The following is a 23,103-nucleotide window of genomic DNA, read 5'->3' on the forward strand; positions in this document are numbered from 1 at the left end:
GCAAATTATTCAACAGCATTTTAAATATTGCTAATATTTTGCATTGTTCTTTAAAAGTTGCGTTTACAGTAAAAATATTCAATTATAATCAACATGTGCCAACTTTGAAGAGTAAAAATGCAATACAGGCTCATATCACCGACTTTACTCATACAAAGAACCAAATAGCTTTCAGCAGTGTTTGAGATAATGGCAAGTGATTTTCTAGTACCAAATTAGCAATTTAACATGATTTACTCAAAGATAAGGTGTTGGAGTGATGGCTGCTGGAAATGGGGTCTATCTCGATTTGATCATAAATGACTTTTTTCAAATAGTGATGGTGCTGTTTTTTACATCAGTAATGTCCTGACTATACTTTGTGATCAGTTGAATACCACTTTTGTGAATTAAAGTTCAAATTTCCTTCCAAAAAAGCCAAATCTGTACATTATTCCAAACTTTTGGCCACCAGCATATATTTATGTAACAAGAAAAGACACCGAGAACTGGATTCTTCAAACACAGGTAGGGAACTTTTAACTGACCACTTCTCTGATTTACAGCTTCACAATAACACATCAACTTCACACTAATTCATCAGCTTTACACTAACACATCAGCTTCAGAATAACACATCAGCTTCACAGTAAGGCTCTCGACCCTGTCTCTCTCGATCTGGCACTGGCATGGTCCTTTTATGCCGCTCTCCCCAATCTCACTACAATTAGAGACAGGTGTTAGTCATAATTTGGCTCAGGTGTATGCACCCTTACCGCTCTCTCTCTCCCAACGGATGCTCGACCACACCCCCGATGCCACATATCCCCACCGCCCGACTCAGGCCCCCCCCCCCCATTTCTGGACAGGAAGTCAGCGACAGCCATCTGCGCTCCCGGTCTGTGGACCACCTTGAATTTAAAGGGCTGTAGTGCCAGATACCACCGGTTGATCCACGCGTTGGTATCCTTCATGTGGTGGAGCCATTGGAGTGGGGCGTGATCTGAGCAGAGAGTGAAAGCCCGCCCCAGCAGGTAGTAACGGAGAGTGAGGACCGCCCACTTGATGGCTAGACACTCCTTTTCCACGATGCTGTACTTTGTTTCCCTCAATGAGAGCTTGCGTCTGATGTACAGCACCGGGCGCTCCAACCCCCCCACACCACCTACAGCCCCCAGCCCCCTGTCTGAAGCGTCCGTCTGTAATCCAAAAGGGAGAGAGAAATTAGGTGCATGTAAAAGCGGCCCCCCGCAAAGTGCGGCAGTGTCGAGTAAAAACGAGCAGTGCCCAACCGATCGAGCAACTCATCAATACGAGGCATTGGGTAGGCATCAAATTTAGACACCGCATTTACTTTTCTATAATCCACACAGAACTGTACATACCCGTCGCTCTTAGGCACCAGAACAACCGGGCTGGACCAGTCACTGTGGGATTCCTCTATTACTCCCATATCGAGCATTGCATCCAATTCTTCCCAAATTTTTTTTATTTTTTATGTTCGGGCAATCGGTAGGGACGGGTACGTACCACCACCCCCGGCTCGGTCTCGATGTGGTGTTGGATGAGGTTCGTGCGACCCGGTAGAGGGGAAAACACTTACACGAATTCTTGTTGTAGTTTGGCAACCTCTGCGAGTTGGCACGGTGAGAGGTGGTCTCCACAAGTGACCGGGGTGAAGTGATTGTGTTTTGTGTTTACCTCTGGCCCGAGCTCCGCCCTCTCCGGAACTACTGTAGCCAACGTAGGGAGTAATACGAGTACCTTATCTCCCGGTGCAAATTCCCTTAGCCGAGTTCCCATGTTATACAGTCGGCTCTGTCGTTCTTGAGCTTGGAGCAAATTCTCCTGTGTTAGTTGCCCCAAGGAGTGGAGTTTTGCTCTAAGAACAAGAACGTACTGAATTTCATTCTTACTGCTCGAAGGTCCCTCCTTCCAAGCTTCGCGTATGACATCAAGCACGCTGTGTGGGCGCCGCCCATATAGCTGCTCGAATGGGGAAAACCCAGTGGAGGCTTGTGGGACCTCTCGTACTGCGAATAACAGGGGATCGAGCCATTTGTCCCAATTTCTTGCATCCTCGTGCACGAACTTACGAATCATGTTTTTAAGAGTTTTATTAAATCGTTCCACCAGGCCATCTGTTTGTGGATGGTAAATGCTTGTGCGGAACGATTTAATGCCTAATAATTCGTAAAGCTCGCGTAGTGTTCGTGACAAAGGTTGTGCCCTGATCGGTGAGGATTTCTTTCGGAATCCACACCCGGGAGATTATTTTTAAGAGTGCCTCCACAACACTACGTGCTGAGATGTTGCGCAGAGGCACTGCTTCCGGATATCGCGTTGCATAGTCCACTAGGACCAATACAAAACAATGTCCACGTGCTGACCGCTCTAATGGCCTGACGAGGTCCATTTCAATTCTCTCGAAGGGGACCTCGGTCAGTGGAAGAGGGCACAATGGCGCTTTTGGGGTAGCCGGTGGATTCACCAGCTGGCATTCGCAGTATGCCGCACACCACCTGCGGACATTGCTGCCAATGCCCGGCCAATAAAAAAGGGCTATTAGGCAGTTCAGTGTTTTTCTTTCCCCTAGACGACCCGCCATGGTATTATAATGAGCCGCCTGGAACACCATTTCCCGACGGCTCCACGGTATTAAGAGCTGGGTTGTATCTTCCTTTGTTTGAGCATCCTGCGTCACTCTATACAACCGCTCGATTATAATTGCGAAATAAGGATATGAAAGTGCGACATTCGGCTGGAGTTGTTGACCATCGATCACTCTCACTTGAGGCGTGTTGAGGGTTTCATCTCGCAACTGCTCCAAAGGGAAATTTCCTTCGGGAAATCCCCTGAGGATGGGAGGGGCTGCAGCCTCTCCCCCCCCCCACATCATCCTGATGTGGAGCTGATGAAGACGTCCCCGGTTCCACCTCCCCTGCCAGAGCGTCACACATTTCATATCTCGTCGCTTTTGTGCTGGACCCATCCGCGCATGTACCCTTTAATACATTTCTGAATTCAGGCCAATTAGTCCCCAAAATCAGCGGATGGGTGAGGCGGGAACTAACCGTGGCCTCCACTCTTTGCTTTTGTAAGACTGGCACCGGAATGTCTACACCTAAAAGGCTCTGTGAGAACCAACATCATAAAACTCTCTCACAAAAGCTGAACTCTACACCTGAATATCACTACGTGTGATAAATTGCAAATCACCTTTGCATTGTTTTACAAAGCTGAAATCTTCACCTGAATATCACCACAGTGTGATAAATTGCAAATCACCTTGCTGCCCCCAATTCTCTCTCCCCCTTCTCTCCTTCAACAGCTCTGGACCAACACAAAGACATAAGATTTATATGTAAAAATATAAGAAATACCATGAAAACAAAGAATGCAACTGTATGTGTTTGATATCATTTAAGAGGTCTCTGTGCGACTGGTATAGTGGTCTCTTTCCCATGTTGATAAAACTAATGGTAACAAAGTTATAAGGTCTTTGCCAAATACTGCATAATTTTGGAGGTCTATCCCCCTGCTTGACCTACAATTGAAATGATCTCCTGTATGTTAACAAGGTTAAACCCCAGGAAGTCAAGAACCCATTCACCCCCAAATTCTCATTGTTCAAAGGATAATACCATTTGGTACACAATGTTTATTCTGTCTAGATATTTAAGGAAAGTTGTCAGGAAGCTTGGGGAATCTGTAAGCAGATCTCCCGTGCTGTACCGCTGCATGTAGTTTTGTCAGGTATGTTTCTTTGACTTGTCTTTTATTTTTAGTAATGCTTGTTTATTCTGATCATGTGAAATTAGCTTTGATTTGAATTTCTGCAACAATGTTTTATATCCTACCTGACAAATAAATTGTTATTATTTGATTTATTCTGAATTCCTCTGAAATCATTACTGGAGCTTTAATATAGGAGGAAGCCATTTAAAGACTCTCAGTTTGAATTTAAACCACTCAGAACAACCAGGTAGGACAACCACCTAGGACAAACCGGGTAGGATTTGAATTTCATTAGACCAGGGTAGACCATACTGGAGCTTCAATATAGGAGAAACCACTCAGGACAACCAGGTATGATAACTACCTAGGACAACCGGGTAGGAGAAAGCCATTTAAAGACTCTCAGTCACTGCTCACCGCCCGTCTTAGCAAGTTGTATGTACGTGAATAAGCGGCAATATCATCTGGTTATGAGACAAGCCAAACCAGACGATATTAGTTAACCCTACAACCGCTGACTAAGAACGGAACTGGCTATCCATTTTCGGGAGGTTTACGTAATTTAATAACGGCCAGCGTAAGTCTCCAAAGATCGAAAGGACAATGAATAGAAGAGGATTTAGAGTAATCAATAACCTAAAAATTTTAAATTAAAAGAATGATCACAAATTAATTAGAGCTTAAATATAAATTAGAGGTCAACTTAAAATTGGAGTCAGATTAACATAAAATTGGAGTCAGATAAAGTGAATAACGGAATCAAATGTGTGAATTAACAATAATTGCTTTACTTCAGTGCTCAGAAATGACAGAACAATGGCAGAGACCTTCAAGGGCAATTTATTGAAGTTCCACTCCGGAACGGATAGAAAATTATCCCTTTTTACACTTTGTTCCCCTAAATTTAATAACAAGGGTCACCACAGTGTAGTTGTGAATATCCCCATGTACACATTTCACCCTCACCCTTTTAGTTGTGCCAAAGTCTCTTGTTGAACCAATCATTGGTGGATAGTGGTCTGGTTACAACCTGTATCCACCAAGGCTTGGTGTGTACTCCCCTTAATTCTTACTAGTATCCTATACCCTCCAGCCCAATCGGGGGCAGCCTGTGGTACATCGGGTATCCGGACTACAGAAAAAAATATATTTCTACTGTATAGTAGGGGAGTAAATATTTGCACTGATTTAGATTCGATTATGATTCTTTACCTAACGATTACAATGCATTGTGAAATTTGGTCACGATTCAATCTGATTCGATTATTTTAGCACTAGAGTCACAGATGCAATTAGGACCAAGGAGGTTTGACTTATGTGTGGCTGCATACTGTATATAAACAGAAAAATTATACTAATTCTACATGCATTATAGATCTGATATGAATAAAGGATAACTTAATGCAAACACACACACAGATGGTAGGTAAACCATGGAATAAGCGTTAGAGATTTGCATATTGTGTAATGTTAGCATTTACTGCACCAATAATTACAAATTAAATATATCATGTGGAGACAGATAAGACCCATGTTTAAATCAAGCAGGGTCCTAGGATTAAAAACTATTCATTAGTAGCGTATAAAGGCAGTTTTACATGGTATGTTGTACCTGCATGTTCCCTATTCATTTTCAATGGGAAAGGCAGCAGAACGGAGGCTGCCACATGTTATCGACCAATCAAAGGTCATTTTAATCAACCTGCATTTAGCTTTTAACTGGTCCATTCCCTTCAGAACAGTTTGAAATCGCTCCCTATATCCTATATAGTGCACTATGTGTGAACGAGTGAGTGATTTTGCTCATTCACATTTATTTAAGCTGTGTTCTATTATATTTAGGCTGTGTTCCATTAAAGTAATATCACACGAGCAAGAGTGCTGTATGTCCAGCAATCAGCACAGCTTTGATTCGGCCGTAGGCATAAGGCCACAGGTAATTACAACTGTGCTGATAGATGGACAAAACAGTGCGATTGCGAGTATGATATTGCTTTTATACAACAGTTCAACAAACAAGTAATTAAATAAATAACAGGTAAAAACTAAAGACTGTCACAAAAATGCTCTTGTGTGTGGAACTACTTTCTTATGCCGCAGGATCTGCCGTTGCTAATTCGGAAGATGCGCCCAAACCTCTGTTACTAATTCAAAAACCACATTCTAGAACTAGTAATGGCAGTTTGGGCTGTTTCTAACAAGTTATTGGAGAAACAAGGATATGTGTGTGTGTGTGTGTGTGTGTGTGTGTGTGTGTGTGTGTGAGAGAGAGAGAGAGAGAGAGAGAGAGAGAGAATGAGAGAGCAACTGAGCATGTGATGACCTGCAGCTGTTAGTTTAACTCTATTCCTCAGCTGTAGTGTGATAGTAATCCACACTGATCATGGAGAGATGCTGCCATACATGCTATCGGAATTATCCTACAAGTATTTCACTCACGTTCAAGTGTTTTGTTGTCAGAGAGAAAACATAGAGGATGCAAGTTTCATTTGTGTATATTTCTTGTGGAACTCACACGACACAGAAAGCGTTCTCTCCTCCACCATGTTGAAAGTTACATCTGTCGTGACTCTCAGCTGTGATCAGCAGTAATGCTAAAGCTGTTAGTTTAACTCTATTTCTCAGCTATAGTGTAGTAGTAATCTGAACGATCATGGAGTGAGAGACAATTCCGGATGACTTCAGAGAAACTTGCGCACTGACTGACGACAGTTTGCCAATGTCAGTTCAACTTGCTCATAGCACAAAGACTCAAATCTTTAATATCATAGGGATGAATGAAAAGACACACATGACATACTGCACTGACACATCTGCACTGCTCTTACACTTTAATTTGGAACACATGAACGCAAGCAGAGTGATACAAACAGTAAAGCATCCCAGTGCTGATGGTGTGAGCTATCAGCACTCTTGGAACGCCTTTCGTTCAATATGATTCGAGGACCGGGACAAATTGTTGTATAGTTGTGGTTAAACTATTTTATGGAGAAATAACACATTTTATGGAGATATAAAGCAATATAAACATAATATATCAAAACTGGAGAAAAAAGCAATGACAATTTACTTTGGTCAAACTGATGCAAACCGTTATAAATAATGACACAGAAAGCCGAACTCTGTGGCATCCATTAATTTACCTGCTTATCCTAGGTTGCAGGGAGTGAAATTCAATTTAAAACTTAGACATTTTTATTTAAAGCTTTAAGGATTTATATTCTATTGAAAAATGTTATGAACTTTGTTGATATTCTATAATTCTATAAAATCAACTTTAAATACCAAAAAATCTTAAAATGTTGGCACATTTGTATTCTGTAGGGTGAAAGCGACTTGTGCATTGTTAAAAGTTGCATTTTTGTCTTTAAATACATACTTTATTGAGTTTGAAAGATATCATGTTTAACAAAATCTGCATGTCCCCCTAATACCTCAGTGAGGTATCCTGGGATGTAATTGCAACAATGGAACATTTTTAACACAAGTAAAGTTAATAAACAAAAATAGATTTCATTTAATATGTATATATTAATTATATTGTTAATAAAAATAGATCTTTTTTTAATATTTTATGAAAAAGGTGTATCCCTCAAGGTGGTTACAACAATGGAAATCACCCTTTAAAGAAAAGAGGAAATTCTATTTGGACCACTTCCTGTGTTTAAAGGTCATTGTACTGTAAGTGATGGCTGTTTTGAGAAGATGATGGTGAGTTCATCCTTTTTTTTACTAAATCTCACTGAATTTGACTACATTTCTGACAATTTCTGGTTGAGGACAGGAATTATTATCCCTACGGTACAGCAACCATGCATTTACATACAGTACATCAAAGACATTAATGAAAATACAAATGTACCATTTCCGTGATCAAAGCTTTGCACTGTATAATGCAACCAAGGAGTCCATCAGATCAATACTTTCCATGTTCTTACTATACATCATGAAGGACAATTCTATGGAAAGAATATAGTATCAAAATTATTAACACGAGTAAACACGTATCCATCCATTTGATAAATGTCACACATGTATCAGAATCAGAATCAGAATGGGCTTTATTGCCAAGTATGCTTACACATACAAGGAATTTGTCTTGGTGACAGGAGCTTCCAGTGTACAACAATACAAAAACAATACAAAAACAACAGCAAGACATAGATAATAATAAAAAAGAATTATACACATACGTACATACACATGGGTAGTGCAAATCTAATACAATCTGTTATGTACAGTGCAAATGTTTTTTTTTTTGTTTTTGTTTTTTTTTTTTCCCAGAGGAATGAAATGGCAGAAGAGGTTGGATGTGTTGAATAAATATAAGAAAGACTAAACTGTGTATTGCACATAGTTATTGCTCAATGGGGCAATTTAAGTGTTCATGAGATGGATAGCCTGAGGGAAAAAAATGTTCCTGTGCCTGACGGTTCTGGTGCTCAGTGCTCTGAAGCGTCGGCCAGAAGGCAACAGTTCAAAAATGTAGTGGGCAGGGTGAGTGGGGTCCAGAGTGATTTTCCCAGCCTTTTTCCTCACTCTGGAAGTGTATAGTTCTTGAAGGGGGGGGGGGGGGTGCAGGGGGCAACCAATAATCCTCTCAGCAGTCCGAACTGTCCTTTTTAGTCTTCTGATGTCTGATTTCGTAGCTGAACCAAACCAGACAGTTATTGAAGTGCACAGGACAGACTCAATGACTACTGAGTAGAACTGTATCAGCAGTGCCTGTGGCAGGTTGAATTTCCTCAGCTGGCGAAGGAAGTACAACCTCTGCTGGGCCTTTTTCACAATGGAGTCAATGTGGGTCTCCCACTTCAGGTCCTGTGAGATGGTAGCGCCCAGGAACCTGAATGACTCTACTGCTGCCACAGTGCTGTTTAGAATGATGAGGGGGGTCAGTGTTGGGGTGTTCCTCCTAAAGTCCACAATGATCTCCACCGTTTTGAGCGTGTTCAGCTCAAGGTTGTTTTGACTGCACCAGACAGCCAGCTGTTTAACCTCCCTTCTGTATGCAGACTCATCGTCATCTCAGATGAGGCCGATGACAGTGGTGTCATCTGCAAACTTCAGGAGCTTGACAGAGGGGTCCTTGGCGATGCAGTCATTGGTGTAGAGGGAGAAGAGTAGTGGGGAGAGCACACATCCCTGGGGGGGCACCAGTGCTGATTGTACAGGTGCTGGAAGTGAGTTTCCCCTGTCTCACAAGCTACTGCCTGTCTGTCAGAAAGCTGGTAATCCATTGACAGATACACATGGGAACAGAGAGTTGGTGTAATTTAGTCTGGAGAATAGCTGGGATGATGATGTTGAAACTGAACTGAAGTCCAAAAAAAGGATCCTTGCATATGTCCCTGGTCTGTCCAGATGTTGCAGGATATGATGCAATCACATGTTGACTGCATCATCCACAGACCTGTCTACTCGATAAGCAAATTGAAGGGGATCTAGAAAGGGTCCAGTGATGTTCTTCAGGTGGGTCAACACCAGTCTCTCAAATGATTTCATGACCACAGACGTCAGGGTAACAGGTCTGTAGTCATTAAGTCCTGTGATTTTTGGTTTCTTTGGGATGGGGATGACAGTGGAACGTTTGAAGCAGCATGGGACTTCACACTGCTCCAGTGATCTATTGAAGATCTGTGTGAAGATGGGGGCCAGCTGGTTAGCACAGGATTTAAGACATGCAGGTGAAACGCCATCTGGGCCCTGTGCTTTCCTTATCCTTTGTTGTCAAAAGACGCGGGTCACATCATCTTCACAGATCTTAAGTGCAGGATGAGTAGCAGGAGGGGGGAGGAGGGGGGTTGCAGGAGGTGTTGGTGTTTGTGTGAAGTGAAGGTCAGAGCGGGTGTGGGGTGTGAGATTGGGCCTTTCAAATCTGCAGTAGAACACATTCAGGTCTTCAGCCAGTTGTTGGTCCACCACAGGGTTGGGGGCAGGAGTCCTGTAATTTGTAAGTTGTTTCATGCCACTCCACACTGATGCAGGGTCGTTAGCTGAAAACTTGTTTTTCAGCTTCTCAGAGAATCTTCTTTTAGCCACTCTGATTCCCTTATTCAGTGTGTTCCTGGCCTGATTATACAAGACTTTATCCCCAACTCTGTAAGCATCCTCTTTGGCCTGACGAAGCTGCCTGAGTTCCACTGTAAACCATGGTTTGTCATTGTTAAATTTTAAATAAGTCCTAGTAGGAATGCACATATCCTCACAAAAACTGATATATGATGTAACAGCATCTGTGAGCTCGTCCAGATTGGTGTCTGCAGCCTCAGAAACACTCCAATCAGTGCAGTCAAAGCAGGCTTGTAGTTTCAGCTCTGCTTCGTTGGTCCATCTCTTTGCAGTCCTTAAAACAGGGTTAGCAGATATTAATTTCTGTCTGTAGGTTGGAAGAAGATGAACCAGACAGTGATCAGATAGTCCCAAAGCTGCTCTAGGAACAGAGCGATATGCATCCTTTATTGTTGTGTAGCAGGGATCCAGTATATTTCTGTCTCTGGTTGGGCATGTAATGTGCTGTTTGTATTTGGGCAGTTCACATGTGAGGTTTGCTTTGTTAAAATCCCCAAGAATAATAATAACTGAGTCTGGGTATTGTTGTTCCGTAACTGTGATTTGATCAGCCAGCTGTTGCAGTGCTGCAGTCAAACATGCATTTGGCGCGATATACACACTCGCCAAAATAAACGAGGAAAACTCCTGCGGCGAGTAGAAAGGCTTACAGTTAATAAAGAGCGCTTCCAAATTATGACAGCACATCTTCTTAAACGTTGTTACATCTGTACACCAACTTTCATTGATGTAAAAGCATGTTCCACCGCCTCTCATTTTCCCCATTAACTCCGTGATGCGATCCGCTCTGAACAGCTGTAAGCCCGGTAGATGTAACGCGCTGTCCAGAATGGCTTCACTCAGCCAGGTTTCTATGAAGCACGAGGCAGCAGAGTTTGAAAAGTCCTTGTTTGTGCAGGTGAGGAGATGTAGTTCGTCCGTTTTGTTAGGGAGAGAGCGGAGATTTGCTAGATGAATGCTCGGCAGCGTTGTTCGAAAGCCCTGCCGACGGAGTTTGACCAGCGCGCCTGCTCGTCTCCCTCGCCTGCGTCTCATAGCGTGTTTAAACAACACAGCCGCGCCTCTGACTAAAATGTCAAACAAAATGTCCGAATATTCAAAATCCGGGAAAAGATTGTCTGGTATATGCTGTCGAATGTTCAGCAGTTCGTCTCTGGTAAAACTGACTGAAAAAAGATTACTAAACACAGGACAAACAAAACAAAAATAACAAAACAATAGAAGCGCTCCACACCGAGGTGGCCATCCGCAGCGCCATCATGATGCATACAATGTATCTTACTATCCACACACAAATGCCTTTCAACTTGTGTCTGTGAAATTCAGAATTAAATGAATGTGCCACAGTTTATACAAAAAAAGACACATTTGTGAATTAAAATGTTCTCTTTTGTATAAATGTATTACAATTTGTGCATGCAACCAAAGGAAGATGTTCCAAATCAAACACAAAATGGTCTTGTGAAGTGTTGAATGTGCAATTGTGGATCAACTGACATGTATGCATTCATTAATGTCTATTTGTGTCTACTCTCTTTCATTCATTTGAATTTTGAGACTTCATACTGCATACTGGTTTTGCCTTGCACGATCCACACGTAACTACGTAATAAAAGCAGCTACCACTAGAAAGTGGTCTCATTTTACAGATGTACCATCAGGCGGGGCGTGGTTTATTCACAAGGTCATTCGGCATGCACAGTTTACAAGCACCACTTCAAACAAATGGCGTCTGAGATCAGCAGAAAGAATCAAAGGTTTGTCTCAATTTTTCTCAATACAACCAAGGATAATGTACTATCAGATTGTAAAAGGTGATAAAAGCCCATTTTAGAGTGTAAGTCCTGGTGACAATACGTTTTACATGTCAGAAGCTTGAGCTAATAGGATTCCAACACCGGGTCTTTGTTCCAGGTCAGCGTTAGAGTCTGCTACTTCAGTCTTAACTAAGTTTCTAGACTGAAATTCCTGTCTACACAATGGGAAATATCTGTTTGTGTAGTCAAAGCATGAGTACAGTTCTTAATGTTGTAGTATCCAATAGGGCTGGCTGGAATGGTGATATATATTGTGGCGATAAAGTCTCAATCGATAGAAATGTTTCTATATCATCTATATCGTGGTATGCAAATATCTGTGCATGCAATGCTCCACTTGGCTGAAGGTGAGATGGATAGTGAGAGAGACGAACAAACAAACATGGAGATAGATGAACAAACAGAATGCAGGACGACTCTGAAACAAGTCAAATGCAGGAGGAGGAATATATTTTTGCATTAAAAGTTGCAGTCTCATGTTATTGGATGAGAGCCCTATTTATGACGCGTGTGTACACAGCGCGCGCCTCAGCTGCTGTTAATTAATTACCATTGACACCAAGCTTTCCTACCGACTGTTCTCCCACTAGCACAGAGTGAGAAGTGATCTTAATTACATCAGGAATTAATAAATAACACCTTTGTCAAGTGCATTTATATCAAGTAGACTATATAGTTACCAAAATGGTTTCCAGTATCTAATGGAAGACAAAATCCAAAAATATCCGTGAGTGAGGGCTTTGCTTCAGAATCAAAGCAAATGTGTTTCTTTAATTGCAGTAGCAGAGGGGGGCCTGGGTAGCTCAGCAAGTAAAGACACTGACTACCACACCTGGAGTCACAAGTTTGAATCTAAGGTGTGCTGAGTGACTCCAGTCAGGTTTTCTAAGCAACCAATTGGCCCAATTGCTAGGGTTGGTAGAGTCACGTTTGGTTAACCTCCTCGTGGTCGCCATAATGTGGTTCTCGCTCTTGGTGGGGCGCGTGGTGAGTTGTGCATGAATGCTGCGGAGAATAGCGTGAAGCCTCCACATGCGCTATGTCTCTGTGTTAACGTGCTCAACAAGCCACATGATAAGATGCGCGGATTACCAGTCTCAGACGTGGAGGCAACTGAGATTCGTCCTCCGCCACCTGCATTGAGGTGAGTCACTATGCCACCATGAGGACTTAGAGAATTGGGAATGGGGCATTCCAAATTGGGGAGAAAAAACAAAACGATTGAAGTAGCAGACTCTAACGCTGACCTGGAACAAAGACCCGGTGAGCCAGGTGTTGGAATCCTATTAGCTCGAAAGCTTCTGACATGTAACACAAACGTATTGTCACCAGGACTTACACTCTAAAAACTTTTTTCGCCTTTTACAATGTGACAGAACATTATCCTTAGTTGTATATGAAAAAAATTTAGACAAACCTTTGATTCTTTCTGCTGATCTCAGACGCTGTTTGTTTGAAGCAGCGCTTGTAAACTGCGCATGCCGAGTGACCTTGTGAATAAACCACGCCCCACCTGATGGTAAATCTGTAAAATGAGACCACTTTCTAGTGGTAGCTGCTTTTATTACATAGTTATGTGTGGATTATGCAAGGCAAAACCAGCGGTAAGGAAGTCTCAAAATTCAAATGAATGAAAGAGAGTAGACACAAATAGACATTAATGAATGCATGCATGTCAGTTGATCCACAATTGCACATTCAACACTTCACAAGACCATTTTGTGTTTGATTTGGAACATCTTCCTATGGTTGCATACACAAATTGTGATAGATTTGTACAAAATGGAACTTTTGTATCCACAAATATATCTCTTTCTGTACAAATCACAGCACATGCATTTAGTTTTGAATTTCACAGACACCAGTTGAAAGGCATTTGTTTGAGGATTGTAATACACATTTGAGAAGATTTTTTCAAATCAATGGGTAGATGTGCATACATTTATGAAAAAATGTAGGGATTATTCATTGGTAGGTGTTTGTGTGTGGATCTTGCAAGGAAAAAAGGAGTGAAAATAAAGTCTCAAAATTCAAATGCATGAAACAGAGATGACACAAATAGACTAATGAATGCACGTGTGTCAATTGATCCACAAATGTGCATTCAACACCTATATTTTATAAAAGATAATTTTGTGTTTGATTTGGAACATCTTCCTATGGTTGCATGCACAAATTGTAATACATTTATACAAAAGAGAACATTTTAATTCACAAATGTGTCTTTTTTGTACAAACTGTGGCACATTCATTTAATTCTGAATTTCACAGACACAAGTTGAAAGGCATTTGTGTGTGGATAGTAAGATACGTGTGTGACATTTATCAAATGGATGGATACGTGTTTACGCAAGTGTTAATAATTTTGATACTATATTCTTTCCATAGATTTGTCCATACATTTCATGTTCATGACCTGATTTGTACACCTATGTCAGAGTAGTAGAGTGAATGGGTTGTTGAACTGTTCTATGTTAATGTCTATTGCCAGTCAGTCTGGTGCAGTTCAGCTTAGCCTGTAAAAGCAGCGGGAAGTAGAAAGGGAAAAGCGGGGAGGCACAACTGCTCCGGGAATGGAACAGAGAGGCATGAATGGAGGATAGTGAGGGAAGTATGGGGGTAGGAAGTGAAGGAGAAAATGGTGGATCTTATAGGGAAAGTTGGAAAGATGTAAGAAGTAAACGAGGGGAAAAAAGGAAGGATAGAGTGGTTCAGATGAACAGAGTGAGAAAAATATTAAATGCATCATAAGGTTTGGTGATCAATTTGGGGTAAGTAAAATTAATCCATTAAAATTGACAAAGATTATAAATAAATCTATTGGAAATATAGATTTTGCAAAAGTACTATCTGATGGAAATTTTTAGTGGGATGTAACAAAGAAGAACAGGCAAATAAAGCTCTTAAACTTAAGGAAATCGCCGGAATTAAAGTGGTTAGTACAAACAAAGTAGGAGAAAAAGGTAGAAACGGGACAAAGAGGTGTTATTTCTGGGGTACCACTTAACATAGACATGGATAAAATTAAAAGTAACGTAAAGGGAGGAATAATATTGAATGCGCAAAGAATGAAATCAAATGTGCTTCGTATAAAATGTATTTAATACATTTAATGAATAGTAACATTAATACAGTTAATAATGGCCATACAATAAAATACAACAGGATAAAATAAAAACAAAAAGATCAGACGCCATTAAAAAATCATTTTTATACTATACTTCACACTTTTCAGTCCTGCTGTGGCCAGGTGTAGCCTACTTCCCTAAAGATCACATTTTTATGACAAACTCTCCTTGGGCTGGCATTTTTTTGTTCTAGTCACATAATATTTAGTGTGGATAATATGTGAATAAAGACTCAGGGCTTGTTTCTCCCCTCACCTGGGTTCATGCTCATTGTATTTTCTGACTTTTTTGCCATTGACTTGCAAGTGCCAGCTTTACAGGTCACATACAGAGGTTGCTCTACAAATATTTTGTTCGCTTTGTTCAGGTCCAAAAAAAGTGGACGGATGGTCATCCTAGATTGTTGCATAATAATACATGCCATAAATGATTTCTTTTACCAATCATTTTGTTTATTTTACATGAAAGTAATAGTTAATTAAATGCTAAGAAATGGAGAAATCAAATAGTTCTGAATGATAGTAATTATTATAATAATATATACTGTATATTTATAAATATTATAATAATAATTCACTCGCTGCTCCCAATAACGCACTGAAGATGAGAAGCGAAATAAACATATTTAGAACAGAAACAAAATCCCTCAAAAGGCAATAATAACTTTTTGAATAATTTTATTTAAAATAGTCAAGGTAAATATGCTGTTGTGTGATCTATTAAGATCAAAGTGTCTGAAACATTCTTTGTTTCACAGAAGAATAACATTTTCCTGCCCCTGTACATCTTGTAAAGGCAAATAAACTGTGGTTGCTCGCTTTACATAACCATCAGACAATCTCTTCTTATCCAAGTGAGCTGTAATAAGCTCTCAGTAGATGGCCGTAATTCACTATTTTTGTTTGTGATCTGCCATTACAAAAGAAGACGACGACGCTGCCTGATTCTGATCAGCAGACGTTTTGCCGGTAAAAGTTTGGCTTCTACGCAATAAGGAAGGCTATTAGTTATAATCTGACCAACATGTAGCAGCGTTTGGTCATGCTACACCGCTACTTGCTGGAAAAAGTAGTTCGCTACTGGAAAAGCTACTCTGTTTTAAAAGCAGCTGAGCTACTGTCAAGCTACTGAAAAATTTAGTTAAGTTAGTAGCGTCGCTACATGTAGTTAGCTACTCCACAGCACTGCCAATATATACAAATATTTACAGATGGGTCAAAAGATCCAGAGCATCAGACAACTGGATCAGCATTTATAGTACCACAATGGAAAGAAAGTGGAATATAACAAAGTTCAAATTATTTGGGAGTATATACAGTGGAAATGCTGGCGATATTCATGGCTTTACAGTGGGTAGAACAACACAAACCAGGATACATTTTAATATGTTCTGACTCTGTTTCAGTCCTTAAGAGCATGAGATCTTTCAAATCCAGCCGACAAGATATTCTGTTTAGAATTTTACAAGTACATACAAGAATAATTCAAGAGGGTACAGTAATTAGGTTTATGTGGGTTCCGGCACAGGAGGAGGTGGATAAATTAACAAAATTAATTATTATTAAATTATAATTATAAATTATTATAAATTAAAACAAGCATTACAAAGAGAAATAAAAGAATTACAAGTTGCATTAAGTAAGTCAGAAGTTAAAGCAGTAATATGAGGTAAAGCAATAGAAGAATGGCAAGGAAAGTGGAACAATGAAACAAAGGGTTGATTTCTTTACAGCATAACCAATAAAGTTAATCAGAAAATAGGAAATATAGGTAAGTCATGGAAAGAGAAAGTTGTTTACAACAGAATAAGGTTAGGACATTCAAATTTAAATAGTACACTAAAAATAATAGGAAAACAGAGGGGTTTTGTGAATACTGTCAGGTTGAGGAGAATATATCACATGTAATTACTGAATGCACTAAATATGAACAAGAAAGGAAAAATATGATGGAGGAGTTGATGAAGAATGGAATTAAGGAGTGCAGTATTAAGGATTAACAAATATGTCAAGTTGGAAAAACAGTAGAACTTTCTTTGAATTTATAAGAAAAACAGGACTGATAGGTAGAATTTAAGCTGCCATTTACGTTGGATGCCACCCGCCATTAAAAACCAAGAAGAAGAAGGAGGAGGAGGAAGTAGCCTGTGAGTGGGTCCACCTGCTGTATGTGTTCGCAACTGCTTGTGCTACTCAATAAATGTTTGCACTCAACTTTGACAAAATTTGTCTCAGGTCATTACAGTCAGCATTGCACAGTGGAAGCTGGATAGGCCCCAGTGAGAACCTGTTAGTTCTCAATGTGCCAAGGCAGTAGATCCCTCTCTTTGCCTTTTCAGCTTCAAGGCCTATGCTTGTGAACCAATTGTCATGGTACCTAAAATTCTGATTTGTTGCCATAATAGGACTTTGTCATTAATACATGACACAGAGATTTTAAGCTGTTTAAGGTCTTGTTTTGGTAAAATGTGCATTAAAAATGACAAAACAAAATCATTAGAAATCACCTTTGGATGTACAATAATAAAATAGGGTTATATAATAGGATTATATTACATTTCCAGTTTAATATCAGCTTACCATGGCACCTTAACAGCACTTTCTCATTAGGTGTGTTCGAATTGAACGGCACCTTGACTAACCGAGCAAGATTTGCCAGTTGCAGTTGGGGGAGGAGTTGAAAAGAGAGCCATCACGTCGGACACTTCCCGTCGTCTGCTGAACCTACATTAGTCATGGAAGATCAAGCAATATTTGCTTGCTTTATTGCAGATTAATTGGAATTCAGATAAACATAGGTTTGAATTTTACATATAATAACCAGAAACGTTATTTCATTTGAAAATGTTATGTGCTGCTTAAACCTCACATGGATGTTTGTAATGCAAAAAATGCTGGAGTAAGACCAATGTTTCCCACATAGCCAGCGATATATCCCTGTTTCTGATGGGTATGAGCGCTACTTTGTCTGCCTGGGCCAAGCTCACGCAGAAGTGGCGCTCAGTGAGACTGATTGCGTTCATTGCGAGCGCATGAAACTCTAGATGTTTAGCTCTCGACTCGCATTTTTTCTTCAGAAAGCTGACACCAGTCCCCCTGCCTCCCGCCATACTCCTTCTGTGGCTTCCGAAGCTAGTAAATAGAGCGCGGAGATGTTGAGGATGATTTTTCACCGGCCCAGGCCTTGCATTTGTGGGATATAGAGAAATAAGACATCTCTATTATTGTTCTTAGGTAGGTGTCATTTAGTAGGTGTCCGTAGAGTGTCAGTAATCAAGCATGCTAGAAAAGAGACACGATAAAAAGTTACGTTTAAGTTCCCATTTAAGAGACACGATAATAGTGAAGAGAGACAGAGTTCAAAATGTTTGCATCTGTAGCGATGTATCTAGCGCAATTTCAATATAATACCAACAAAGAGACACAATCATCAGGTGTTGTACCTTTTCTTTGACACCATAAGTGCAACACAAGTGGTGCCACATTTTGTTGAACGATTCGCTAACAAAAGTAAAAGAGCCCTTAACAGAAAAGTTGAACAGATGTTAGATGATCTAGAGCACAAGCAGCAAGCCAGTACATCTAGGATCTTCAGCTTTTTATCGAGGAGCATGAAAGTGGAACTGCAGAAGATATCTCTGACCAGCTGGAGCCATCTCATCCAAAGGTCATAAGTGAAAAGCTTTCAGAAGTACAGAAAGACCACTGTCAGTTTAAGAAAACCCCAGAAATAGAAATACAGGCATACTTTTTGCGAGAACTTGGATATTCTAGAGTCCCACTCTGATGCTGTAATTTATCCATGCACTTACAACAAAATCTTTGAAGTCACCATTCGTAGGGAATTTCAAATCAGTGGGCAAATTGGTGCAGGGGGACAATGAGACAAGCTCTTGTACACTAACTTAATGCAACAAATTGTGTCAGGGCTTTGTAAGGTCACTCAGAATGTGAAATTATTGATTATTGTCATTTGGGCCATATGCCCAGCGGGACATGCTCGAAATTAAAAGTGACCTGATATTGCCAAAGCTCAAAACCATCCTTAAAGAGCACTACAAAGAGGAAGACAGTTCAGACCTGTTTTAGAGATTGATTAGCATCTCACAAGACCCAAAGGAGTAAGCCCAAAAATCTTATTCAGGACTATTGAACTCAAAGACAGATTGTTGTTCGCATCAAGAGAAAAAGGTGTGGGTGACCAGTACAATTCAGACCTTTTCTGAAGAAAATTCCTTAGGTCAGTGGGTACAGGACTTTTAAGTGACAGAATCAAATTTCAAATTAAGCCCCATCTCGATGATCCCAAGATCTCTTATGAAATCCTAATTGAGACGTTAAATGAATCAGCCTGTCTGGAGTTGGAGAGACAGTATAAGCTCAAGAAAACCACAGCCCTTATGCCACCTAGACTAGATGAGTTTCACTTATGCTCCAATGTTGATTTAAATGAACATAAGGCAAGAGGACTGGCAGCTAAGAAGGGAGCAAGGAGGAGAGGTTGGCAGTCATGTCAGGAGCAAGGAACAGGTGACCATTGTGAGCATTGTTTCAATGTGGTCAGGACAGACATGTGGCTCTTGGAATTTTGACAGGAATGGCAGCCAACCAAACCACCATCCCATTTACTGGCTGGATAGCAGTCAAAATCAAACTTCACAGGGAAGTGGGGTCTAGTTCAGGATTACAGATCCCTATTTTGGTGTCCTGTGATACTAATATAGCCTATGACCTGATAATAGGTTTTAATGTGATTAAAGATATCATTAAAGAGCACCCGGTAAGTGAAAAACACCAGGAACCATACAAAGGCAGTTTACTAAGTGCTGCCCTCAAGGTTGACCAGGGCAGCCTATTCTCTGGTGCATTTGATCAGTGCAAACTACTCCAATCAGGAGGAAGCAGTGGTAAGACTGGCAAAAGATCAGTTGTGTTTCCTCCTGGGTAAATAGCCACAGTCCCATGCCAGTCACATCTGGGCACAATGGAAAGTGACACTGTCTTGCTGTTTACACCTGACAATAAACCCTGCTGGCCAGAAAGGTTGCACATCAATGGACTCTTAGTCACAGTCATGAGAGGCAGCTCGTGTCGCTTCCCAGTCTCTACTGTGAACCTCAACCCACAACACATAATTCTGGGCCCACGTACTTGCCTGGGACACATCAAGGCGGTTAAATCTATCTACCCTGCAGCTGTGCAGCCAGTTACTGTGGACCCCAACCCAGCAGATCCTGGTCTCACCGGCACATCAACACAGAGTAAACCTGACCGGAGCCCACAGATGACCTCACAAGAATGCGGTGAGTCATTGGATCCTCCAATCCATCTCAATCATCTCTTAAGTGAGCAGCAGGCTGTGGCAAGAAAGATACTTCGAGAGGAGTGCCATGCTTTTGCAAGAGATAGATATGATGTAAGCTGCATACCCTCATTAAAAAATACACATTACGCTCAAAGATCATACCCCAGTACAAAATACTTACCTCTCAGTTCCCAAGATCTTAAAAACAGGATTAACAGCAAGATCTGTTAAACAGAGGATGGATAACTCAGTCAAAATCCCCATACTCATCACCTATAGTATGTGTCAGGAAAAAAGATGACAGTTTAAAACTATGCTGTGACTATTGGGAACTCAATCCAAGATCAGTGCCTGATACCCAATACCCAGGATTCAAGACATGCTTGATAGTTTGAGTGGAAGCTCCTGGTTCTCAGTCTTAGATCAGGGAGAGGCTTATCATCAGGGTCTTCTGGATGAAGAAAGACGCCCCCTCATTGCATTTATAACAGCCTGGGGCCTCTATGAGTGGGTTCGGGTCCCATTTAGTTTGAGATTGGCTCCAGCTGAGTTCCAGAGGAGTATGGAGCAGTCTCTGTGGAGCCTGAGGGACAAAATCTGTCAGCCTTACCTTGATGACAACTTTTTTTGATGGCATTAAACTCAGACAAAAAAATTAAATAATAATAATAATTTTTTTCTGTGCCAAAGTGAGATTGTTTGGTAGGATTGTCTCCAATGATGGTTACACCATGGATCCAGCAGAGGTCGATCTGGTGCAGGCCCTCAAAGAAAAGTGTCCAGCCACCATGGGAGAGCTCAGAAAGATCCTAGGCTTCCTAACCTATTATAGACCATACATAAAGGATTTCTCTCACATTGCCAAGCCACCATTTGATTTGCTGTCATCCTCAGCATCTGGAAATGTGTCACAAACTCAGTCAAAACACTCAAGAACTAAAGAATCCCCACAGAAGTGTGCAAAAGGTAGTAAAACTCCCATTACATGGACCAAACAACACCAAGAGGTGCTGACTTACCTAGTTGACTGCTTATGCCATCCTCCAATGTTAGGCTATCCAGATCTCAACCAAAAATGTATCCTACATTGTGATGCCTCACAGGAAGGGTTGAGAGCTGCCCTGTCCCAGCGTCAAGATGGCAAACTCAGTGATTGCATCTAGATCCAGAACTTTCAGCCCTACAGAGAAAAATTACCATCTCCACTCAGGAAAATTAGAATTTCTGGCATTAAAGTGGGCCATCTGTGAACATTTCCAGGATCATCTGTACCATGCACCATTCTTCACAGCATATACAGACAGCAATCCACTCACCTACATCCTCACCACTGGCAGACGAAATGCAACAGGACAGAGGTGGGTGGCAGAGTTGGCAGATTTTAATTTTACAATAAAGTACCGGCCTGGGAAAGCTAATGCAGATGCTGATGAGCTCTCCAGAATGCCCCTGTACATCAGCAGCTACATATCCCAGTGCACAGAAGCTGTCAGTCAAGATATGGTAAGTGCCACTCATCAAGGCATTTTAGTCCAGCAGGAGGAGCCCACTTCTCTGTATAGTTATCTCTGGGCAATCTGGGTACAGAAAGGACACTCAAAATGCAACAAGATTTTAAACACTTTGTAATGAGAGAATGTGAGTGCAAATATATTGCATTATTGTGGTAGACGAGTGAAGCATTGATTAGACATGGGGTCGGCAACCTTTTGGACATGGAGTGCCATTTTTTATTTACCTGGTCAATGGCTGTTAAAAAATAGTTTGGAATGGAGGTGCGGAATTTATATAAATAAAATAGTCTACTCCTCTCTCACCATTGCTGGTATGCCAGTGATTACCCCTCCGCGTGCCATAGGTTGCCAACCCCTGGATTAGACAATACAATATCGAAGCCATGATACTGGTTTATTGCCATATCAATGAACATAAGCCTTTCACTGGCCATTTTGGAGTTGGGTTTATCAACCTGCCCAAGGTAGACTTAAGAGATATGCTCACTGGACACGTGCTTGCGTTTCATTAGTACACATGTGACAGACAGGGGACTTTGGTGTTTCTAACTGTGATTGATTCATGTTTCGCTGGTTTTTAGCATCTCTAGCCATAAATGCCATGTTTTTAGAACAATGTGTCAAGTTAAATGTAGTTTTAAACTTTAAAAAACACATCTCAAGTCCCCTGCCCTCTGCTCCATCAGAGCCCCTCCCCCAGGTGGAACCTTCAAGGTAAGCAAAACAAAGCATAACGCGATGGTACACTGGCGAGAAGACACAATTTTTTTGAAAAAATATCCAGACTTTTGACCTCACTTTCTACATCCTTCTTGCTGAAGTTCTATCAAGAAAGGCACATTATAAGTCTAATGTAAATTTTCAAATATCAAACATTTCCTAATTTGTCTCATAATTTGATTCGAGGATTTTAGATGATGTTACTGGTATAACCCATTTTATTATGTGACAGTATTATTTTCAACAGTGTAAACGGTAAAATCACAGATCCTCCCTTACATTCTCATGACACTGGGCATCATGAGAACTGCACTCACAGGAAGGTCCTTCAGAGTATCTTTGAGGGGAGCGGTGTCCAAGTCACACCAACAAGCTACCAGGGAACCTCAAGGTAAATTGCTTGGACCCCTCATCTTCTCCATATACACAACATCACTGGGATCTATCATTCAGGCACATGTCTTTTCCTGTTATTGCTATGCCGATGACAGGCATCTCTACCTCTTGTTCCAGCCAGCCGATCCTACGGTAGCTGCACAGGTCTCAGCCTGCCTGGTAGACATCTCATGTTGGATGAAAAAATAATCTCTGAGATTTTCGTTGTCCGTTGGAGCCCTGCAGTACAACATTTAGCTAGACTTATCAATGATTACACCGTCAGAATCCTTGGGGTTGTGTTCGACGATCTGCTGAACTTCACAAACCACATCGCAAGACAGCCCATTCATGCAGATTTGCCTTGTACAATATTAGGAAGATCAGACCTTTCCCAACTGAGCATGCTACACAACTCCTTGGCCAGACTCTTTTTATATCTAGACTGGACAACTG

Source organism: Myxocyprinus asiaticus, chromosome 24 (genome assembly GCF_019703515.2).
Source record: "Myxocyprinus asiaticus isolate MX2 ecotype Aquarium Trade chromosome 24, UBuf_Myxa_2, whole genome shotgun sequence".
NCBI classification, from domain to species: domain Eukaryota; kingdom Metazoa; phylum Chordata; class Actinopteri; order Cypriniformes; family Catostomidae; genus Myxocyprinus; species Myxocyprinus asiaticus.